This window comes from Mauremys reevesii, linkage group 14, assembly GCF_016161935.1.
Source record: "Mauremys reevesii isolate NIE-2019 linkage group 14, ASM1616193v1, whole genome shotgun sequence".
Taxonomy (NCBI): Eukaryota; Metazoa; Chordata; order Testudines; family Geoemydidae; genus Mauremys; species Mauremys reevesii.
In genome coordinates this window covers 37,474,100-37,496,325 of record NC_052636.1, presented here as the reverse complement: position 1 = coordinate 37,496,325, position 22,226 = coordinate 37,474,100, and the positions used below count along the sequence as shown (strand labels likewise).

General features: G+C 49.2%; 1 protein-coding gene and 2 non-coding genes across 3 annotated transcripts in view; all 3 read right to left on the bottom strand.

The window, feature by feature from the left end:
- The window catches only part of LOC120381700 (zinc finger protein 850-like), a gene marked incomplete at both ends in the record, with an annotated part of 483,140 nt that overhangs the window by 356,623 nt on the left and 104,291 nt on the right, over window positions 1-22,226 (bottom strand). The window lies entirely within an intron of this gene.
- TRNAT-AGU lies at window positions 6,501-6,575 on the bottom strand. The gene has a single exon. It is a non-coding gene; the product is annotated as a tRNA-Thr (tRNA).
- Window positions 14,644-14,715, bottom strand: TRNAR-UCU. The gene has a single exon. It is a non-coding gene; the product is annotated as a tRNA-Arg (tRNA).

Sequence of the window (22,226 nt, the reverse complement as noted above, 5' to 3'; positions counted from 1 at the left end):
TTTCAATAGCTCACTAGAAGGTATTTTTTCCAGTCCTCAGAACATTTGGTGGATCTTTGCTGCCCCAGCTCCAATTTCACAACCTCTTTTTCAAATGAGGACACCAAAACTGGAGGCTATTCCACTATCAGTCTCACTGATGCCGTGTCACCTCCTATGACTTTATTGACATAATCTGTAACTGTATAGATCACCGTTGTGACCGCTGTTCTATATTTGCAGCCAATATTACAGAGAAGTGGTCGTGTAATGGAGAGGTTCTGATTGGCTGATTATAATGATGCTATCTCTAGATGTGTATCATTTTTGTAGTTGACATTATGAATATTGGCTCTATGCTGTCTGTATTTCAAATTTGTGTATTTCAAACAGTGAAATGTTGAGTGTTCACATTCATTTCAAGCATCCTCGTATGGTGGAGCTCCTGTACATAATGGAGAATGGAAATGAAAATGTTTTTCTTTAAGAGGGCACCTGGGTTTGAACAAAGGATCACTTGGTCTGCAATCAAACACTCTACCCCTGAGCTGTACCCCCATTACAACAGGAGTATGGAATCATGATCTCCAGGACTTTGAAGGACAGACCCTGCTTCATCAAGCTCCTTTGCCATTCCCAGACCACAGGTGGTTTTAAAAATGGGGTTTGATTAAACTTCTTAAATGTGGTAAACACCACAGCTAGCACACCCACGGATATAGCTTCTCCCCCTGGCAGAGATGCCACCTCCTGGTGCAGTGGATTGACTACACCACCAGGAAAACTCTCTCCCCACAGCATGGAGCAGTGGTTCTCAAGCTGTGGGTCAGGACTAAAGTGGGTTGTGACCCTGTTTAAATGGGGTCACCAGGGCTGGCATTAGACTTGTTGGGTCCTGGGGCTGAAGCCAAAAGTCTGAGCCCCTCCACCCAGGGCTGAATCTCTCAGGCTTTGGTTTTGCCCTCCCCCCACTGGGGCTCAGTCTTTAGCACTCCCTGAGTGGAGGGGCTTGGTCCCTCTTTCCAGGGCTACTTATTAAGTTATTTTGGCAGAAGGAGGTTGCAGTGAAAGGACGTTTGAGAAACCCTGGCACAGAGCATCTCCATTACTGAGCTGCAGCAGCATAGACTCACTGTTTGAAACATTGACCTGGCCTTAGCCTCTGAATATGTCTAGGCTTGGCTCCCTGTGGCACTGTTGTGAGCAGACCCTGGAAGTACAGCCATGGAGACACCACACACCAGCCTTGCCTAGCTGGCAAGGATCAGACCTTCACAGAAAGACACCCATGGTTTGTTAGCCCAGCTACCTAAGGCCTCAGCCACAACCACTTAACACAGGGGCCTTTCTACACTCTGGTTCTGTTCTCACTGAAGGGTCATTACAAATTGTTTGCTCAGACCAGCTTCCCCAGCGCACTCACTGCTGTGCAGCTCTGTACGTGTGGCCATGGCTGAACAGCCAGAGTTCCTGCCCATTTCCCTACTGGCTGGAGCATGATTAGAGTGTGTTTGTGGTTAATGATGTTGCTGTAGATTGTTCATTCCCTGCCTTGGCAATTCAGACAGTCCCTTTTCCCGTTGTATTGCCAGCACCTCTGGGAGTCCAATAACAGAGGCAGGTTTTCTCTGGGCACTGAGATTTTTGAGGCCGTTGGTGGCTCCTTTCTTTCCTCATCCTGGAGAAACTCAGCTGTTTATTCCATCCTTGATGACTCATGGAATAACAACAGCAGCATGAAGAGGAGAGTGAATATCTCACTGCCAGGGGGATGGTGGACGCATCCTCTCTGTCTGACCATTGCCATTGCAGGAGAGAAGGTTTCAGTGGAATCGAATGCCCTGGCTCAGACAAGAGACACAGGGAGGTTTTGCTGTTCATGGATCTGTGCAAAGGAAATTGTGTGTCTGTGTGAAAATGAGGAGGGATATGAAATGCCCACGTGGTGGTGCCTAAGGCAAAAGGGAACCCTAGAGGATTGGAATAGGATAAGTTCTCAAGCAGCATGTTTCTTACTTTGCCCATCTGTTAGGTTTGATGATTATCGATGGAAAGATTTTGCCATTGGGTCGTGTGTTTACACAGAAATTGACATTTACCAACAAATACGTAATTCTTCCAAGTCTGCTGGTGGTGAGTTTAGAGGGACACACTCACTCTTCCCACCCCCCATGCCAGGCCTGTGCTCTCCAGAATGTCAACTTCCCACAGAGCTGGGATCCTTCCCTCATCTCCCCCCAGACCACTGCCCCACCCCCCACTTCTGGGGTCCCCTCCCAACACTGTCCAACTCCCCTGCTGGCAGGATCCCTTCCCATTCCTTTCATTTCCTGCCTCCCCTCTGAGCAAAAGCTCTGCATTGTTCCCACACTGGGAATTGAACCCAGGCCACGTGGGTAAAAAAACCAGGAATCCAGATCATGAGACCATATGGGACTTGTATAGTCAATAGCACATTTACACCCAACAATTCAAAGTAGCCATTCAAAAGAACTTCAAAAACAGACTTCAAAGAGAAATTGCAGAGTTACAATTGATTTGCAAACTTAACCCCATTAATTTGAGCTTGAATAAGGACTGGGAGTAGCTGGCTCAGGACAAAAGCAATTTTCCCTCTCTTGGTATTGACACCTCCCCATCAATTATGGGGAGAGGACCACATCCACCCTGACTGAATTAGCCTTCAACACTGGTTCTCCCCTTGTACGGTAACTCCCATCTCTTCATGTTCCAATCTATATTTATGCTTCTATCTGCAATTTTCACTCCATGCATCTGAAGAAGTGGGCTTTTTACCCATGAACGCTTATGCCCAAATAAATCTGTTAGTCCTTAAGGTGCCACCGGACTCCTCATTGCTTTTAATTCTAAGCTGATCTTAACCCTTTCAGTACCCTTCCAAACACAGATGCTTCTCACCACAGGCTGGCTGGTGGCTTTTCAGCCAGGCTCTCCCCTTTCATCAGCGCTTCAGTTGCTTGGTGTGGGGGTGTCTGTAGATGTAGGTGGCAGAGAGAGATAAAGCCTGGCAAATGTCTCTCCTTTTATCATGTCCTTTCTTCCCTCATGGCTTTGCCCTCCCTCCCCCCTTCAGAGTCAGGTGAGCATCACTGCGTCTCTCCAAGCAAGTCTGAGCAATTCCCCTGGGGTGTCCTCATGCAGGTGAGTCATTGTATTGTAGCTCCCTTGCTGGGCAATGGCTGTCGATGGGTTGTTTGACACCCTGTCCGGGTGTTGGTTACTTTCCTTGCTGTTGCCACTGGGGAGCTAATATTTGGCTGACTCCCCCACCTTGCAGCACAGTGACAACCACACTGCACAATTCTCATAACTTCATATGCATGAATGGTCTACATCTATGGGTAGAGAAATGACTTTCAGCAGATCATATCCTTTCCCTGATACCTTACAAGTCATGCGCTATATGTAAGATCACGATGATATGAAAATGAGGATTATGGGGGTTACAGCACGCTCCCCCAAAGGTATAGTATGTCACACTGAGATTCTATGTTCATTTGTTCTGTAACAGCATTACAGAGATCCAATGACTGACCAATGGCATTTCCAAGTGCTAAAATAGCAAGCGATGTCGGTCTCTCATTGGCCATCAGCGACTGAAGATGTGGTTTAATGAGCTGGAGCTTCAAGGCGAGGGTGACTCTGTCCACTGCCTTCCATTGCACTGCTGGGCCCCAAGTCCCTGGTGGCCAATATGTGACGCTGGGAGAAGAGAGTGGGGTGGCAAGTGGCGGCAGGACTTTTGCCACCAGGGTCTAGCTGCCCAACTTCCTCCTGGTACTGCTGGCCCCCCGTCGCCTTCAGGTAACCCAGGAACTAAGGCAGGAATAGGGCGAGGAAGCAAGTAAAGCCGAGCAAGGAAGGCAAAAGTGAATCTTGTCTTCATGGGCCGCTTGCAATGACGTCCTTTTTCTGTGCCACACCTGACAACAACATCCCAGACAGAAAAGCAGGAGGCCAAAAAGAAACTGAGCAGCTGCTGAAGTAGTTCAGTTGGGAGCGTGCTAGACTAACAGGCTCTTCTGTCCCCCTTTGTGCACGGGTGGGATGTTTTCTGAAAGTGCAGCAGTGCCTTTAACTGCCACGAGTCCCTCATTTCAGGCTATGCAGCAGGAAAAGACAGCATGGGCTTCTGCACCGAGTTGGCCCACCTGACCTTTCATTCTTCTCTTGCTCTTTCTCAGCAAGGGGAAGAAAAAGCAGCTCTCCCTCAAGCTGGAGTCACAAGGACGACGTAAGGACGACTTCCTGAGTGCCCGCTCCAGTGCTCTGCTCTGCCAGCTGACCTATTGAAGGGCTGCCACCACTTTCTCCAGGTTTGTCCATCGGTCTGTGCCAGGGTGAGCAACACCCAAGCAGGTGGAGTTTCTTAATACGTGAATGGTCCCTGGTTCAAAACCAGGCAGAAACATGCTGGCTTCCTTTTCCCAGATCCCCTTGCTGTTCAGGAAGACGCTCCTCCTCCTCCTATTGGCCTGTCCATGGGATAACTCCAACCCCTGCATGACAGAGGGTGCTGACAGCAGTGGAGAAAGCACCTTGGCGTCAGGCTGGAGAACCTAGAGGAGTGCGGCGTATCACCTTTTGGAGGCTTGTGGCTTGGCCTCCTCTGCTGTTGGAGGTTGGCCGGTGGAGGCCGGCTCTTCCTGCTGGCCTCCTCTGCGTGACTTGCCAAAGGAGGAAGTGAGGCAGGAATGGGGCAAAAGAGGAAAGTCGAGCTGAGAAAGGCAGGGCAGAAGTTAAGCGCCTCAGTGCGGCTACGTGGGGTTAGTAGAGCATCACCATTCGTTCTGCAAAGCCGGGGGAGGTGCGGTTGGCTGCTGGGAGGCAGAATCCTGTGCCTGCCTCTTGGCTTCCCAGGGATGGCTACTTGCAGCCCAGGAGAAGCGGGGTTCTGGGGGGAAGGAAAAGCAGCAATGGCGAGGCTGAGTGGGCTCCTTTCTGGCCGAGATGGTGGGTCTGGGAGTTGCCTGTAAGCCGTAAGTGGACTTGGTGCAGTGAAAACCGCTGCTCCATTCTGGCTGACCTGGGGGAGCCATTAATGACTTGGGAGTGGGGGCAGGGCGCTGGCTGTGAGCAAATGGGATCCAGGAAGCCCCAGCCTGCCCCTCCAGGGGCCGAGTCGTCTTCTCTCCTGCCATGGGGAGCCCGGCCTTAAGCCTGCCCAGCATGCACTGCAGCTCGAGCATTAAGCCGTCCTGTGTGCATAACCTAACTACGGCCTAGTGTAATCAGGTGTAAAGTTTAGATTGTGAATTTATCTTTAATTTCCATGGTAACTTACTTTGCTCTTTTATGCCTACCACTTATAATCCTTAAAACTCCATCTTTCTGTAGTTAATAAATCTGTTTTATGAAACTGGTGTATTTTGCTTGAAGTTCTTGGGAAATCGCAGCTCCATTACAAGGCTGGTTCATGTACTATTCATAGTGAGGGAAGGGTGGACCCTGCGTAATAAACTCACACTGATCAGGCTTCTGATTAAGGAAAGATGGTATGGTCCAGGGGCGCAAGGCTGCGGAGCTGGGGGAATTGGCGGGACGCTCTCTATCATTAGTGTTATGAGTGGCTGGGAGAAGCATTCATGTAATAGTTGGATGTGTCCCTACCTGTGGATGTCTGTGTAAGTGCAATATCTGCCAGAGATTCACAGCATCACCGTGTGAGAGGGAGCCCAGGCAGTGGTACACAGGGCTCAGGGGTCCCACTGTTCAGGTTGCATCCCATAGATCCCATCACAGACTTTCAGCAACCACAGCAGATGTTCACTGGAACAGTGAAAGAGATGCCAAAATAGTGATCTCCAGGGCCTGCAGACATCAAACTATCAGGAATTCTGCGCACAGAGAGGACCCTGCAAGTGGAAAATGCCTTTGGAAAAGACCCTTCTGTCCCCAGCTGTGGTCGTACAGTGCTTAGTGCTCTGCGTTGTGGCTTCAAGAGCCATGGATGCAAGTTGAGTTACGGTGACCTTTTCCTTGTCTCCACGGTTCTTAGGTGCCTCCTTCCAACGACCGGTTTCTTTTGGAAGCATTTGCATTGCAAGGCAGAGGCAGTCTTCTCTGTTTCCTCAAAAGATTGACCAAAAGGTGGGAGGAGTGGACACATTTGGCAAGGCACCACTGGGTGCTGCATCTCTAACCTCCACGTTACCTGGCAGGTGCTTCTGGGACTTTTCTCCCAGCTGCTCCATTTTTCATCAGTGACAATCAAAAGGAAGATGACATGACATCTGTGTGCAGACATCCCCAGTGAATCACAAGGACGTGTGGCGCAGGCTCTTGTGTTGCAGCAATTGTAGTTGAAGCAACCACCACGCTAATGTCAGTCACAGCAACCTTTTCATCAACTCCATGCTTGTGATTTGATTCTTTCCAATGTTTCTCTCCAAAGAAACCTTTTCCTTAGCAAGCAATTACTTGGATAACAAGGGAGGTCTCTTCTGTTTCCCGGAAAGACACAGGAAAATGTTAGCAGAGCAGACGAAAGCCATAGAACAAAGCACCACTAGGAGTTGAACCCAGGATCTCCTGTTTACTAGACAGGTGCTTTAAGCCAGCTAAGCTATGGTGCCTGCCTCAAGAAAATACTTGCAACTGTTCCATTTGATGGTCCAGGACAACACCTGCAAATTCCAAACTACAGACATTCCCCATTTCCCTCAAGACTTGCAAGGAAGAACTGTCAGGCCAAGCCAGGATCTCCTGGTTACTAGGAAGACACTTCAGCCAGCTCTTCCCAAAGATCACTATCCAGAGACCTTTAAGCAGCCACTGCAGATGTTCACTGACAAAGAGATGCCAAAATGGAGTTCTCCACTGCCTGCAGCCATCACGCTACCAGGAGTTCTGTGCACATAGATGCCCCTGCTGGTGGGAAAGGTTTTGGTAGAGACTCTTCTGACACCACCCGTTCTCATATAGTGTTTAGCACTTTGTGTTGTGACTTCAGCATCCAGAGATGCCAGTTCAGTTAGGGGACGTTTTTCCTGTCTCCACGTTTGTCTAATGGCTCCTTTCAACACTTGTCACCAAAAAGACCTGTTTCTTTTGCAAGCGATGTACAGCTAGGCAAAGGCAGTCTTCTCCATTTCCTCAAAAATAACCAAGCTGTGGGGAGAGGAGACACATTCAGCCAAGCTGGATGCTGAATCTCCTCTTTCTTCAGCAGGTGTCTGTGAAGGACACAAATCTCCACTGTGTAGAGGTCAAGAATAGGAGTTTATTACACACAGTGATGGTGGAGTGGGCTTATTAGGCTCAGAGACACTGTTAATTAATTAATTACAATAGAATATATAGATTTTCCACGGGCGGGGGAAAGTGACAGGCTAGGCAGTTCCACACCCCAGGATAGGTTTTGCAGCAAGACAAGATAGCACAGTAGCCAATGGTTAACAGGTCACATAATGTCTCCACCCATGGTCTCAAGTTAGCAAGTTAACATTTCATTAATACTTTGATATGTTATTAGTATAAAATATATATGTTGAATTCTGATTTGAGGTCCATAGGAATGGAGCAACTCCTTTGATTGTCCAACAGGTACATTCCTAGGGGTTAAATCAAAGAAACAGTGAAAGTATATGGCAATAAAGATTGTTTTTGGGTGTCTAACAGCAGGATTGGTCCCTGGGAAGGGAGGTGGAAGGATGCCATATCTTATACTGACGTGCCAACTTTTCATAAACTCAAGGTTCGCTCTGTGGGAAAAATGTCTCCCTACAGAAGAGACTAACACAATAGGAACAGGGATTTTTTGCTCAATCTGCAACTCTGAATAAGACACAATGATTTAGTTCTTAGCTCCAACACCTGGCAATTTGCTGACCAGGCCTATCTTAGCAAGCAAGGCTTTCTGTTTATCCAGCTTTCTTAGCTGATCACTATTTGCTAGGCTTCTGGTCCTTGACCATACTCTGGACTTTGGGTCTGGAAAAGAGGTGGCACAATCGATAGACCAGGTTGTTATATAAAATGCACATGGATTTTAACCTTTCACATCCAGTAATGGCAAAGTTCTTGGTTCAGGCTTGTAGCGGTGATGGAATAAACTGCAGGTTCAAATCAAGTCTCTGGAGTCTGTTCAAAGCTGGGATGGGTCATTCAGTCCTTTGTACAGAGCTTCAGTTTGTAGCAAAGTCCCTCCAGAGGTATGAAGCAGGACTGAAGACAAGATGGAGATGAGGCATCAGCCTTTTATAGTCTCTTGCCATGTGGTCTTTGCTTTCTTTGTCCCAAGGACACTCTCTCCAGCACTTGGGACAGAAAAACCTTAGAGTTCTCTCCATAGGCAGGTCCCTGCATAGCTTGCTGAGTCACAAGGCGTATCTGCCTTCTCTCAATGGGTCGATTGTAGAGCTGATGGTCCTTAATGGGCCATCAAGCAGGCTAGGCAGAACTGACACCAACTTGTCCGGGGTGTTCCCCGGAAGCAGAGCACAAGTTTGAAATACAGGCAGCATAGAGCCAATATTAATAACGTCAACTACAAAATGATACACATCTAGAGATAGCATCATTATAATCAGCCAATCAGAACCTCTCCATAGATCCCTTACACGACAACCTTTCTACAATATTGGCTGCAAATATAGAACAGTGGTCGCAATGGTGATCTATACAGTTACAGATTATGTCAATAACATCACAGGAGCTGACACGGCATCAGTGAGACTGATACTGGAATACTGCCTCCAATTTTGGTGTCCTCATTTGAAAAAGATGTTGTGAAATTGGAGCTGGGGCAGCAAAGAGCCACCAAATGTTCTGAGGGCTGGAGAAAAATGCCTTCTAGTGAGCTATTGAAAGAGCTCAACCTGTTTAGCTTATCAAAAGAAGATTGAAAGGTGACTTCATTGAAGTGTTGAAGTGTCTTAATGGAGAGAAAAGATTGGGTATTAAAGGGCTCTTGAATCGAGCAGAGAAAGGCATAACAAGACCCAATGGCTGGAAGATGAAAAGAGACAAATTCATATTACAACTAAGGCACAAATATTCAACAGTGAGGATGATTCATCACAGGAACAAGCTACCAAGGAAAGTGGTGGATTCTCCATCTCCTGATGTCATTTCATGAAGACTAGATGCCTTTCTGGAATGTGTTTGCCCCAAAAGTAGCTATTGTGTCATACAGGAGGCCTGTGATATGCAGGGGGTCAGATTAGATGCCCTAATGGTCTCTTCTGGCCATAAAGTCGACTAATTTCTGAAAAACTGAGTGTAGCATTGGGAGCAGCGTCTGATGTTTCCCTGTCTAGCCGGCTTGCTGCCTAGAACGAACGCTCCTTGAGTGGGGTGATCCCCAGGGAGTAGCTCAAACCTGCAAAGTGCCTGGCCAGGGGCAGGACATTAGCACAGCGAGGGAGGGGTGTGGCAGTGACATCACAAAGGCCTTTGGCAGGACCTCAGACTATTGGTCAAAGACTATTGGTGGGGTGGTGGTGACCTCACAGAGAGATGCTGACATCAGCCAGGCAGGACAGGGGCGAGGGGCCAGGGAAACCTCAGAGACCCCTGTGGCTTTGCTGCAGCAAGTCTCCTTCTCCAGGTCTCTCTCTGAGGACTGAGAGAGTATTCGGGTTCACGGACGTGAGCGCCAGGAGGAACCTCTTTCGAGTTTTCTCCTTCCCTTTTAGTGATTTTACTAGAAAACAGCCGTCCCTGTTTAGAAGGTAAGAGCCTCCTGGAGGTTTGAAACCTGTTCAGTCTGATCCATCTGGTGACAGTTGAATTCTAGAGATGGAAAACACGAGCTTAAGGAGGCAGAATTTTATTGCACACTTGGGATTTTGTCCCTTAGAATCACTGGGGACATTGGGGTTTGTCCTTTTTGTTTCCTCCATCCCTCCCTCCCTCCTTTCTCTTCGTCTCTTGCTTCTTTTGTCCTTTCTCCTGTTCCCCTCCCAACATCAGGGGTTTTTCTCCTGCTGATAACAGCTCACGTTAACTGATCACTCTCGTTATAGTGTGTATGGCAACACCCATTTTTTTCATGTTCTCTGTGTGTATATATATCTTCCTACTGTATTTTTAACTGCATGCATCCGATGAAGTGGGCTGTAGCCCACAAAAGCTTATGCTCAAATAAATGTATTAGTCTCTAAGGTGCCACATGTTCTCCTTGTTCTTTTTGCAGATAAATTAATGGAAGTTATGTCCATTAATGGATATTAGCCAGGATGGGTAAGGAATGGTGTCCCTAGGCTCTGTTTGTCAGAGGGTGGAGATGGCTGGCAGGAGAGAGATCACTTGATCATTACCTGTTAGGTTCACTCCCTCTGGGGCACCTGGCATTGGCCACTGTTGGCAGATAGGATATGGGGTTGGATGGACCTTTGGTCTGACCCAGTATGGCCATTCTTATGTTCTTATGAAGGAGGGCAGAGCCCTGTGGCAGAGTTTCTGTAGTGTAGTGATTATCACATTTCCCTAACACGCAAAAGGTCCTTGGTTTGAAACCAGGCAGAAACCTGATGGCTTCCTTTTCTCAGCTCTTAGTGGCCTGTCCCTGCTGTTGTAGGAGCAGCAGTGATTTCTATGCTAAGTAGGTCTGTTATACTTCCCCTGCTCCCACTTTTGTCTCCTCTCCCTCTCTGAATACCTGTGAAGTGGCTTTCCCCCTCCCCCTCCCGCTCCCTCCTGCAATGCTTGTGGGATGAAGGGGCTGGTTGAACAGCTGGAAGATCAGAAGAGCTCCTAGATAGACAAGGTGTCTGGGACTCTAATTAGGCAGCGATCACACACCCAGAGCATGGACATTGCCCAAGGTGGAGTGTGACCCACCAGATGCAGCCAAGTCATCTCTAGTCGCAGGCCATGAGGAGCAGGTCCTTAAAAGGGGAAGGGGCCCTGTGCTCAGGAGTCACTCACAAGCTTGTACCTCCAGTGAATGCCCTTCGCCCCGACCGCCTGGCCAGTGGTTCGCTGCGTTACATTCCATCGTGCCTCGGGAAGACTTACCCTCATCGCACCGTCCATCGCGGCGCTGGGGGACACTTACCTGGCAGAATCCTGACATCTCCAGTGCCAGGCCTGTCCTGGGAGTGTGAGTATGTGTGTGTGTGTAACACCCGCCTTCTTTTGAGTTTAGCTGTCAGTATAACAAACGTGCTGCTTTCTGCCAAACTCGGGTGGGTCATTAGTCCTCCCTACGCTGACTAGCTGGCCCTATTTCGGGTAACACCTGCGATAACCCCAACCCCTGCAGGACAGAGGGTGGTGAAATGAGCTGAGAAAGAGCCTTGGCCTCAGCAGGGGAAAGCTAGAGGATCTGGGCCAGTCACCTTTTGGAGCCTTGTGGCTTGGTCTCCTCTGCCCTGGGAGGTTGGCTGGTGGAGGCCGGCTCTTCCTGCTGGCCTCCTCTGCGTGACTTGCCAAAGGAGGAAGTGAGGCAGGAATGGGGCAAAAAAGGAAAGTCGAGCTGAGGAAGGCAGGGCAGAAGCTAAGCGCCTCAGTGCGGCTAAGTGGGGTTAGTAGAGCATCACCATTCGTTCTGCAAAGCCAGGGGAGGTGCAGCTGGCTGCTGGGAGGCAGAATCCTGTGCCTGCCTCTTGGCTTCCCAGGGGTGGCTACTTGCAGCCCAGGAGAGGAAGGGGGGCTCTGGTGAAAGGATGACAAGCAAAGCTCTGGGAGGAGATTTGGGTGTGGGAGTGCGGCTCTGCGCTGGGGGGGGGTGGGGGTGCCGGAGGGGTGGTGCTTACCCCGGGCACTGCAGCTCCCAAAGTGACCGGTATACACAACCCTCCGGCAGCAGCTCCTAGGTGGGCGGGTCAGGGGGTCTCCGTGTGCCGCTGCCTTCAGGTGCTGACCCCTGAGTTCCCATCGGCTGCAGTTCCTGGCCAATGGGAGCTGCGGAGTTGGTACTTGGGGCAGGAGCAGCACATGGAGACATTCCCCCCACCCCAGGGGATGCTGGGACATGCCAGCCACTTCTGGGAGCAGCACGGAGGGACGGAGGTAGAGTGGGCAGGGAGCCACCTTAGTGCTGCTGGCACATCTCTGCACACCCATTGCGGGAGGGGAGCAGAGGGCCTCCATGTGCTGCCTGGGGTAGGGGCAGAGCACAGAGCTGCCTCCTCCCGGGTCTATTGCATGGCCCCTCTCCCCTCACACAGAGGGACTTGTTAGCTGGAGCCTGACATGACAAACCCAGGGGTGAGATGTCTGAGGATTTACTCACTGAGGGCTGGGCTCAGGCAGCCAGTTTCATGCAGGTGTTTCACCCCCCAGGCCCCCCGAGTCTCCTCTGACCGTATTTCCCAGTGACACTGCATGTGGGTGGTGGTTATAAGGGGCTCGGCGAGGCTGAGGGGGCAAGAAATGCTGGATGTGATGCTCCCCCCTTTGGAGGGGGGGCTGGGCTGCAACCTGCCGTCTTCAGAGTGCCACCGACAGACCCTCCCGAGCAGTGGGGGAGCCACCAGTACCCAGCCCATGGCCCCGCCTGTGCTCTGCCCCCAGGCCCTGCCCTGGCTCGGACTCTCCCCCGAGAACCCACCCCCCCACAGGGGTAGGCAGATCTTCCACCTGATCAGCCCCGAGCCAGGTCTCTGTGCTGCAAATTGTTCCAGCCTCTGGGAGGGAAAGCGCAGCAGCCCACAGCTCCAGCTCTGGCAGCTCTTTGCTCTCACTGGGATAGGAGACAACAAGTCTATCACTGCTCAGTAGAGCGACCAGATGTCCTGATTTTGTAGGCACAGTCCTGATATTTGGGGCTCTTTCTATAGGCATCAATTACCCCCCCACCCTCCCTCCTGATTTTTCACACTGGGTGTCTGGTCACCCTACTGCTCAGTGTGAGGCGAATGTCTCTGTGGTCTCTGCCGTTCGTGTTGGGGAGTTTCCCCACTGATAACAGTTCTTGCTGGGTCGGTGACGGGAGAGAGAAGAGGCGTTTATTCTGTTTCATTCCTCTCCATTTTCTGTTCCTCCCTGTCCCTTCCAGGGTCCTCCCTTCCATTTCAGACTGTGCAGTGACACCCTCCCCGCACCCAGGACTCTCGAGCCTCTGGAGCAGCACGATCCCATGAGATCCTCAGTGACCAAGGGTCTTTTCCAACTTCCAGGAGACCCAGCTTGAGTCTAAAGGAAGCTCTGTTCCTTCCTGGGGATCCTCTCCCTTCCTGGAGATCAAGATCATGAAGCCTCTGCCTTGCCTCCTGGGTCTGAATTAATGTCCCATTTCCCACTATGTGCTCGAAATAAACAAGTTTCTAACCCAGGTGAGCAGAGTTAATTCAGTTCTCAGCTGGAATCCTTCACCCACATTTCTTAGGAGATACAGACTCTCTGACACAGACTGACTGGGGTTCATCTCTGCATGTCCCCAATGGGGAAGGAAAGACACTGAGGGCGAAGGAAGATAGGCAGGAGTCAAATCTGGGTGGTCCCTGGAGCCAGATGATTGAGTGGCCCTGGAGTCAGCCACTGTGGCCACTGCAGAAGTCACAGAATCCGTCACTTCCACCACCTCCGTGACAGACACGGAGACAAACCCTTCCCTGCTGTGACTGCAGTTCCTGGAAGGAAAGAGAAGAACAGAAAGTGACGAGAGAACGAAAAAGAGAGATTCCCTGTCACCTCTCTCCCCTGCTCCCTCCCCCTTGTATTCTGTAACCCCATCTCACTGGGTTCCCTGTGCTGGTGCCATGGGGGTGACACTAGAGTTCTGGGGATTTGGGGGGGCTCTTCATTTCTCAACATTTCACACAAATTTGTCTTTGGGCTGAAATTTCTCCTGTTAGGCCTCTCAGTCAGAGCTGTACCCCCACCCTGTTTGCGGGGGGGGGGGGGCAGGGGAGATGTAAATTGCAGAGCAGGCAGAGAAGTCGCCCATAAAGGGTCATATTGATCTGGTGACTGGTTCTGACTGGGGTCACACATCCTCTGACACAGGCTCATGTGCAGAACATGGGAGCTCTGGCTTGTCCTAAATGCTGTAGACTGTGAGTTCCTGGAAAGGGCAGGGGAGAGGGAGCAAGAGGAGAAAAGCAGAGACATTGGAGACGAGGAATTGGGGGGAGAAGAAGGAGAGAACAGAGAGACAATAAATGATTGAAGCAGAACAGGTGTCCCAACTCCATCTTGCTCATCACAGGTGTTCAGAGAGACAGGTAGTTGCGGGTTTTCCAGTGTCAAGTCTGAACTTTGATTCTAACAATTTGCGTTGAAATATCAATGGGATCTCCACATACCTGATCTCTTCCTCCCTTTTTTGTATTAATTTTTATTTTGACGTGTTTGGCTTAACCGTGATCTTCCCTTTCCCACCTGTATTGCAATTTGGGGTTATGTTTATTGTTCCTCCCTTTGTTCATGTCATTATAATTGTAACAGCAAAGGAACCTGCAGGAGCAAAAACTGACTCAAAACTTCATTTCCCCATCATGCCGGAACATCCTACAAACAGCTCACGCAGCTGGAATCATAACACGCAAGGCCAGGGGATGGGAGATGCAGGTTTCCAAGGGTTCTGTCTTTCTCAGATGACACATTCCAGCCCCTTGTGTGCCTCCATCCTGTATGACCTGCTGGACTTCGACACATTTATTATTTCATTCTATAGATAATGTGATTGTAACACACTGTGACTGAAATTGTACCACTTCCAGATGAGGAAACAACAAAGAGAAAAGCCATTATTGCATTGGCTGGGAATCTAACCCAGATCAAGTGCTTAGAAGGCACCTACGCACACCACTATACCACCAATGCATCTGGCAGGAGTAGCTTTCCTGCAGGCTGTGAGTGCTGGCAAAGGGGGTGACACATAACCACAGAGTTAATGAGCAGGGTGGATGGGCTGGAAGCTGCCTGACAGCTGGGAGCAGAGTTACCATCCCAGAGTGACTGAAACGGGGCAAAGGTGAAAACAGATCTCACTGGGAGCTGGCCCCACACCCGCCCCGCCCCTAGGAGAAGGGAACTGAAACTCAACTTCAATCATAGAAAAATCTTCCCTGAGAAGGAAGGGGACAGCTTGTTTTAAAGACCAGGTGTGTGTTTGTTCCTGCTACATTCGGAGGGGCTGGGTAGTGCTGATTCCAGCCCCAGACTTTGGGAGGATAAGGAACAAATTCAGGCTGCCAGTGACCTGCAGGAGGGAGATGATCTTTTGACAGTGACGGACGCCTCGTCCTAAAGGCCTTTGTCTGCCCCTTCCAGTGACTGTTTGGTACAGGAATGCAGCCCCACGCCTGGGTCTCTCCTGGGAAATGATGTTTCTGTGCAAAACACCAAAGCTTTTAACAGAAAGGAAGAAAAGGAAATGGCCACACGATGGGACTAGGACATAAGGAATGAAACACAAGATGCTTCTCCCCTGTGCATTGACATTTAACCTTGTTTGTGTTGGTGGTGTATCCAAGATGGTCCCAGGGGTCCTCTGGGGTGCCGGGCATTGGCCACTTTGGGAGAGTGGGCTAGATGAACTGGTCTGACTCAGTGTGGCTGTTCTTATGTTCTAACTGCTGGTTATGGAAGAGACGTACTTCCAGGCTACACAGAACTGAAGAAGGGTGCTGGGTTAGCTCCACAGCTTGTCTCTTTCACCAACAGAGGTTGGTCCTCTGCAAGCTCTTACCCTCACCCGCCTTGTCTCTCTTGGACTCCGAAAAGTGTTTTCTCTCAACTCCCCTTGCAGAGACGTTAAGTTTCCCTTTGGGCAACTATCAGGCTGAAGCAATTGTATTGACTGTGACACTAGAATTGAAGATTTAATATTATAAATAAATGAGTCTAATCCTGAGGTTCTGGTTTTCACATTGATTTTTCTAACTCAGTTCCCAATTCTCTTCTAGAAAGGCCTCAGGCTCCCTGCCCAGCCCAGCAAAAGTGGCAAGGAGAAAGCCCACACTGCTGCTCTTTCAGGTAGTTGAAAGCTGCTATCAAACCCCCCTCACTCAGTCAGTCCCCAGTCTGTAGCAGTGCCTGGGATACTTCCATCCTAAGTGCAGGACTCTGCACTTCTCCTTGTTGAACCTCCTCAGATATCGATTGGCACAATCCTCCAAATTGTCTAGTTCGCTCGGGAGCCAAACCCTTTCATCCAGGGCTTGGATTCTTTACAAGGCCCCTTCCCTTTAAGGACCTGCTTCTCATGGCCTGCGACTGGAGATGACTTGGCTGCATCTGGTGGGTCACACTCCATCTCAGCCAGTGTCCATGCTCTGGGTGTGTGAGTGCTGCCTAATGAGAGTCCCAGACACCTTGTCTACCTGGGAGATCTTCTGCTCTCCTCCTGGCGCTCACGTCCGTGAACCCAAATACTCCCTCAGTCCTCAGAGAGACCTGGAGAAGGAGACTTGCTGGAGCAAAACCACAGGGGTCTCTGAGGTTTCCCTGGCCCCTCGCCCCGGTCCTGCCTGGCTGATGTCAGCATCTCTCTTTGAGGTCTCCACCTCCCCACCACCTGGGACCACTAGGCTGTGGTCCTGCCTAAGGCCTTTGTTATGTAACTGCCACACCCTCCTCGCTGTGCTAATGTCCTGCCCTGGCCAGGCCCTTTGCAGGTTTGAGCTGCTCCCTGTGGATCACCCCACTCAAGGAGCGTTCGTTCTAGGCAGCAAGCCGGCTAGACAGGGAAACATCAGACTCTGCTCCCAATGCTACACTCAGATTTTCAGAAATGAGTCGACTTTACGGCCAGAAGATACCATTAGAGCATCTAATCTGACCCCTGCATATCACAGGCCTCCTGTAGGACACAATAGCAGGTGAGGGTGGGGGCTGAGGAAGCGAGCGGGCAGCCAGTGGCGGGGGCAGGGCAGCCAGTGGCTGGCCCCAGCTCACCTCCACTCCGCTCCTCCTGAATGCCCCACCTCGCTTTCCCCTCCCCTGCTAATCAGCTGTTCGCAGGAAGCCTTGGAGGGAAGAGAAGCCGTGTGGCGGCTTTGCACTCAGGCCCAGCAAGGTGGAGACGGAGATGAGGTGAGCTGGGTTGGGGGCTTCCGCACCGCAGCAGGTAATGGTGGGTGGGTCAGGTGAGCTGGCGATGGGAAGAGAGCTGAGGCGGCGAGCAGACAGGTGAGCCATAGGGGGCGGGGGCTTATGAGGCGAGTGGGCGGGCAGTGGCGGGGGGGCAGGTGCGCCGGCAGCAGGGGAGGGGGGTTGAGGAGGTGAGCAGGGGCTGGGGGGCTGAGGAGGTGAATGTTGCGTCAGTGGCTGACCTGTTCTGCTTATCTGGTCTGGCTCCCAGCCACTCTCCATGGGTTGCAGCTGTCTGGAGGTGCTGCCTTCCACGCCTTCCTCAGTCCCACCTCATTTACTCCACAGGCGACTGATTACAAAGTGGGGAAGATCTTATTCTACTTCTAGCAAAAAGACATTTCTTTTACCTTAATTATATTACCTTAGGGGCCCCTATAACATATTAGCAAGGTTCATTACCGCTGTTTTGGCAGAGGTGGTGCTGGGGAAGGAGGGTTTGTTTCACGAGGCGGGCGGCGCTCGGGGGAATTGTTTCGAGGGCTGGGCAACGCTAATGGGGTTCTTTTTCAAGGCGGGCGGTGCTGGGGGCTGTGTTTCGGGGCTGGGCGGTGCTGGGGGTGTTTCAGCAGCACTGGGGTGGGGGTTTCTGGTGAGGCTGGAAGGTTTTTAGCCCTCAGCTGTTTTCTTTGAAGTAATATTGCCCTCGCCGCTTTACGAGTTGTGCAGGCCTTGACTAAACCACAGACTCTGGACTCAGCATTCAAGTATCCTGCAGTCTGAACTTTGAATCCGATACATTCCCTCATTGGCTACCATTGTTTGGCCAGCAGGGAAGTGCTTCTTGTCCAACAAGGCAGCCAGATTGGGACCCGTAGGCATGGAATGGCTCTGAAGGAATCAGCTGTTTCTCTCTGCGCTTTGGATCCAAATGGTAAAAGACAGTTGCTCCCACTTTAATCATGGCGTCCTTTAGGACTGTGACCACTGCCACTTAACTAGGGAGCAGGGTTCTAAAACAGTTTACCTGGGCCACAGGTCACCATAGCTTCCATCTCTGGGGTGAAAATGAACCACTAGTACCTACAATTTCTACCCAAGTTCTTGTCAAATCTTTGACCTTACTTGGAGTAATTTTACACTTCTCTGGCGTAGAATTCTTCACCAACCGCACAACAGATCAGTAGCGATAGTGAGGTACAACTCCCCCTTCTGTGCCCTTTTATTTCTTTAATCTGGTGGCACAGATTAAAATTAGGACTAAATTCAGGTGCAACTTAGAATCCTGTAAGACAACAAATGTCAGGTCTCTATTAAAAGAGGTATCTTTCTGCAGCTACAGCACATTCAACATGGATTTCATTTTCTACACATTTGTAGAATCTCCCAGGTGTGAGCTAAACAGAAATGTCACTTCCATTTTTCCCATCTCTACCTAGATAGGGATTGTATTTCCCAAATAAAAGGCAACATGCAGCTGATTAGGAAGGCGTGATATCTTCAGGAGCAACCTCCTGCAAGGCCTGGGCCAGAGCGGCTTTGGTAGCCAAATGCATGGGTACTTTGTTTAATTACAAGTAATTTGAGGAATCCTCTTCCCAGCCCTTTAGAAAAAATATAGACCTAAGAAGCTGAACAAAAGGGAGATTGGGATGGTGATGAGGAATCAGGGTAAATCAGAGGGATTCCCTATGTTCTTCTGCTGTTATAGAGGAGAAATGACATTTACCCCTATCCCTACGTTTTTCCTGCTCTTTGTTATAGTTCAATATATTTTAAGTGAGGAAAATGGTAGCAAAAATATCTGCTCCCCAGCACAACCTGAACCAACATCAGAGCAACTGGGAATGAAACAATTGGTTTCCAAAGGGAGAACTCGATGACTAACAATTGCTGTGAAATGGGGGAACAGTATAACCGTGATGCTCAGGGTTTGTTTAGACTAGGGAAAGTGATGGAGTTTAGGTCAGGTCAAGGGGGAAGCTAATGGCAACCCCTGCACCTGGGCTGCATCTGCTCTACAACTATAATTTCCTTTTTACCCCAAGATCACTAACTTGAGCAGCCAACGCCATGTACAGCCCTAGTGGATGGAAGGCCTGTAGTTTTTGCCTCAGTGTAGCTTGTTGGGTGTGACGATACGGTCCTGGCGGGACCCAACTGAGAGTGCCAGTTCAGGACCAATTGCTTAAACAGGGCAGTTACAGCCCTAGGCTGGGGTTTTTCCACTTGTAAGGCAAACCAAACAAGCCAGCCAAAGAGGAGTTTGGTTTCACACCACTACTAACCACAAGTCACACAAGCAATTTCTTAGACACTCCACAAAAGAACAGGAGTACTTGTGGCACCTTAGAGACTAACAAATTTATTTTAGCGTGAGCTACAGAGCTCATTTCTTTGGATGCATAGAATGGAACACACAGACAGGAGATATTTATACATACAGAGAACATGAAAAGGTGAAGTATGCATACCAACCGGAAAAGTCTAATCAATTGAGATGAGCTATCATCAGCAGGAGGAAAAAACTTTTTGAAGTGGTAATTAAGATGATCCATAGGAGGTGTGAGGAGAACTTAACATAGGGAACTAGATTCAATTAGTGTAATGACCCAACCATTCCCAGTCTCTATTTAGGCCAGAGATAATTGTATCTAATTTGCATATTAATTCCAGTTCAGCAGTTTCTCTTTGAGTCTGTTTTTGAAGTTTTTTGTTGCAAAATTGCCACCTTCAAGTCTGTCACTGAGTGGTTAGAGAGGTTGAAGTGTTCTCCACTGGTTTTGAATGTTATGATTCCTCATGTCAGATGTGTGTCCATTTATTCTTTTGCGTAGAGACTGTCGGATTTGGCCAATGTACATGGCAGAGGGGCATTGCTGGCACATGATGGCATATATCACATTGGTAGATGTGCAGGTGTACGAGCCCCTGATGGCGCATGGTTGTCTGATGTGATTAGGTCCTATGATGGTGTCACTTGAATAGATGTGGACAGAGCTGGCATCAGGCTTTGTTGCAAGGATAGGTTCCTGGGTTAGTGTTTATGTTGTATGGTGTGCGGCTGCTGGTGAGTATTTGCTTCAGGTTGGGAGGCTGTCTGTAAGCGAGGACTGGCCTGTCTCCCAAGAGCTGTGAGAGTGAGAGATCATCTTTAAGGATAGGTTGTAGATCTTTGATGATGCGCTGGAGAGGAGTTTTAGTTGAAGGGGCTGTAGGTGATGGCTAGTGGCGTTCTGTTATTTTCTTCATTAGGCCTGTCCTGTAGTAGAGTGGCTTCTGGGTACTCTTCTGGCTCTGTCGAATCTGTTTTTTCACTTCAGCAGATGGGTACAGTAGTTTCTAGTGAATGCTTGATAGAGATCTTGTATAGTGTTTATCTCTGTCTGAGGGATTGGAGCAAATACGGTTGTATCTTAGTGCTTGGCACCTGTAGACAATGGATCGTGTGGTGTGTCCGGGATGGAAGCTGGAGGCATGTAGGTAAGTATAAGCGGTCAGTGGGTTTCCGGTATATAGGTGGTGTTTATGGGACCATCGCTTATTAGCACAGTAAGTGTTCTAGAAATGGACCGCTTGTGTGGGATTGGTCTAGGCTGGGAGGTTGATGGTGTGGATGGAAATTGTTAAGATCACGGTGGAGATTCCTCGAGAACTGGCTTCTTTTCCATGAGTCCAGATGATGAAGATGCTCATCAATGTAAGCGCAAGTAGAGTAGGGGCGTTAGGGAACGAGAGCTAAGGAAGCGTTGTTCTAAGTCAGCCATAAAGATATTTGGCATATTGAGGGGCCATCACGGGTACCTCCATAGCAGTGCCACTGACTTGAAGGTAAACATTGTCCCCAAATGTAAAATAGTTGTGGGTGAGGACAAAGTCACAAAGTTCAGCCACCAGGTTTGCTGTGATATTATCGGAGATACTGTTCCTGATGGCCTTTAGTCCATCTTTGTGTGGAATGTTGCAGAGGGCTTCCACATCCATAGTGGCCAGAATGGTGCTTTCTGGAAGATCACCAAGGATTATAGTTTCTTCAGGAAGTCAGTGGTGTCTCGAAGATAGCTGGGAGTGCTGGTAGCATAGGCCTGAGGAGAGAGTCCACATAGCCAGACAATCCTGGCTGTTAAGGTGCCAATGTTTGAGATGATAAGTGTCCAGGATTTCCAGGTTTATGGATCTTGGGTAGCAAATAGAATACACCTTTACTCTGGAAACTTAGACACTCCAGTCTGTCCAGTAGTATCACCACCAGGGCCACTTGTCCTTGCTGGATGAATGGTTATGAAAACCAACACCCCAATAACAAAAGAAAAACGGTTCTCTGATCCCAAGGAATCAAGTCCCAGACCCCAGGTCAATATACAAACTTCAGATCTTACCTACAAATCATGTTGTTGCCAATCCTTTAGAATCTAAAATCTAAAGGTTTCATTCATAAAGGGGAAAGGTAGAGATGAGAGCTAGAATTGGTTAAATGGAATCAATTACATACAGTAATGGCAAAGTTCTTAGTTCAGGCTTGCTGCAGTGATGCTACATAAACTGCAGGTTCAAATTGCAAGTTCTGGAACATCCCCTAGCTGGGATGGGTCAAATAACCTTTGTAGGAGCTTCAGCTTCTTGTAGCAAAGTCCTCTCCAGAGGTAAGCTAGCTAAGGGATTGAAGACAAGATGGAGATGAGGCATTTGCCTTATATAGGCTTTTCCAGGTGTAAGAACCTCTTTGTTCCTTACTGTGGAAAATTACAGCAAAATGGAGCTCCAGAGTCACATGGGCCAGTCCCTCACCTCTTGTTGGAGTTACATGTGTCTGCTCGTTTCTTCTTCTCCATGGGTCAATTGTGTAGCTGATGGTCTCTAACGGACATTCACACAGGCTAGGGTAAGCTTAACACTAATCTCTGTTCTTAGAATGTTTCAAAACACAGCACAAATTTGAAAATACAGACAGTATAGATTCAATATTCATAACTTCAATCATAATAAAGGATACATGCATACAGACAGCATAATTACTATAACCAGCAACTTTATAACCTGGTTCTTAGACACCTTATAGTGATTCCTTTTACATAAGATTTGGTGCTACCACAGGACCTTGGTTGCAAACCATCATATGGTCCCAGTTTATATCAACATCACAGGAATGACACAGGGCAGCAAATTCCCACTACCCAAGGACAAATTGCTGCAGATAAAACGGGTTGTCTACATCCCAAAGCTGAGGAGAATTGAAGAATTATGGATAAAAATAGGGAAAATAAGAGACTAGAGAGTCAATAATTTTAGGGAAAACGAGG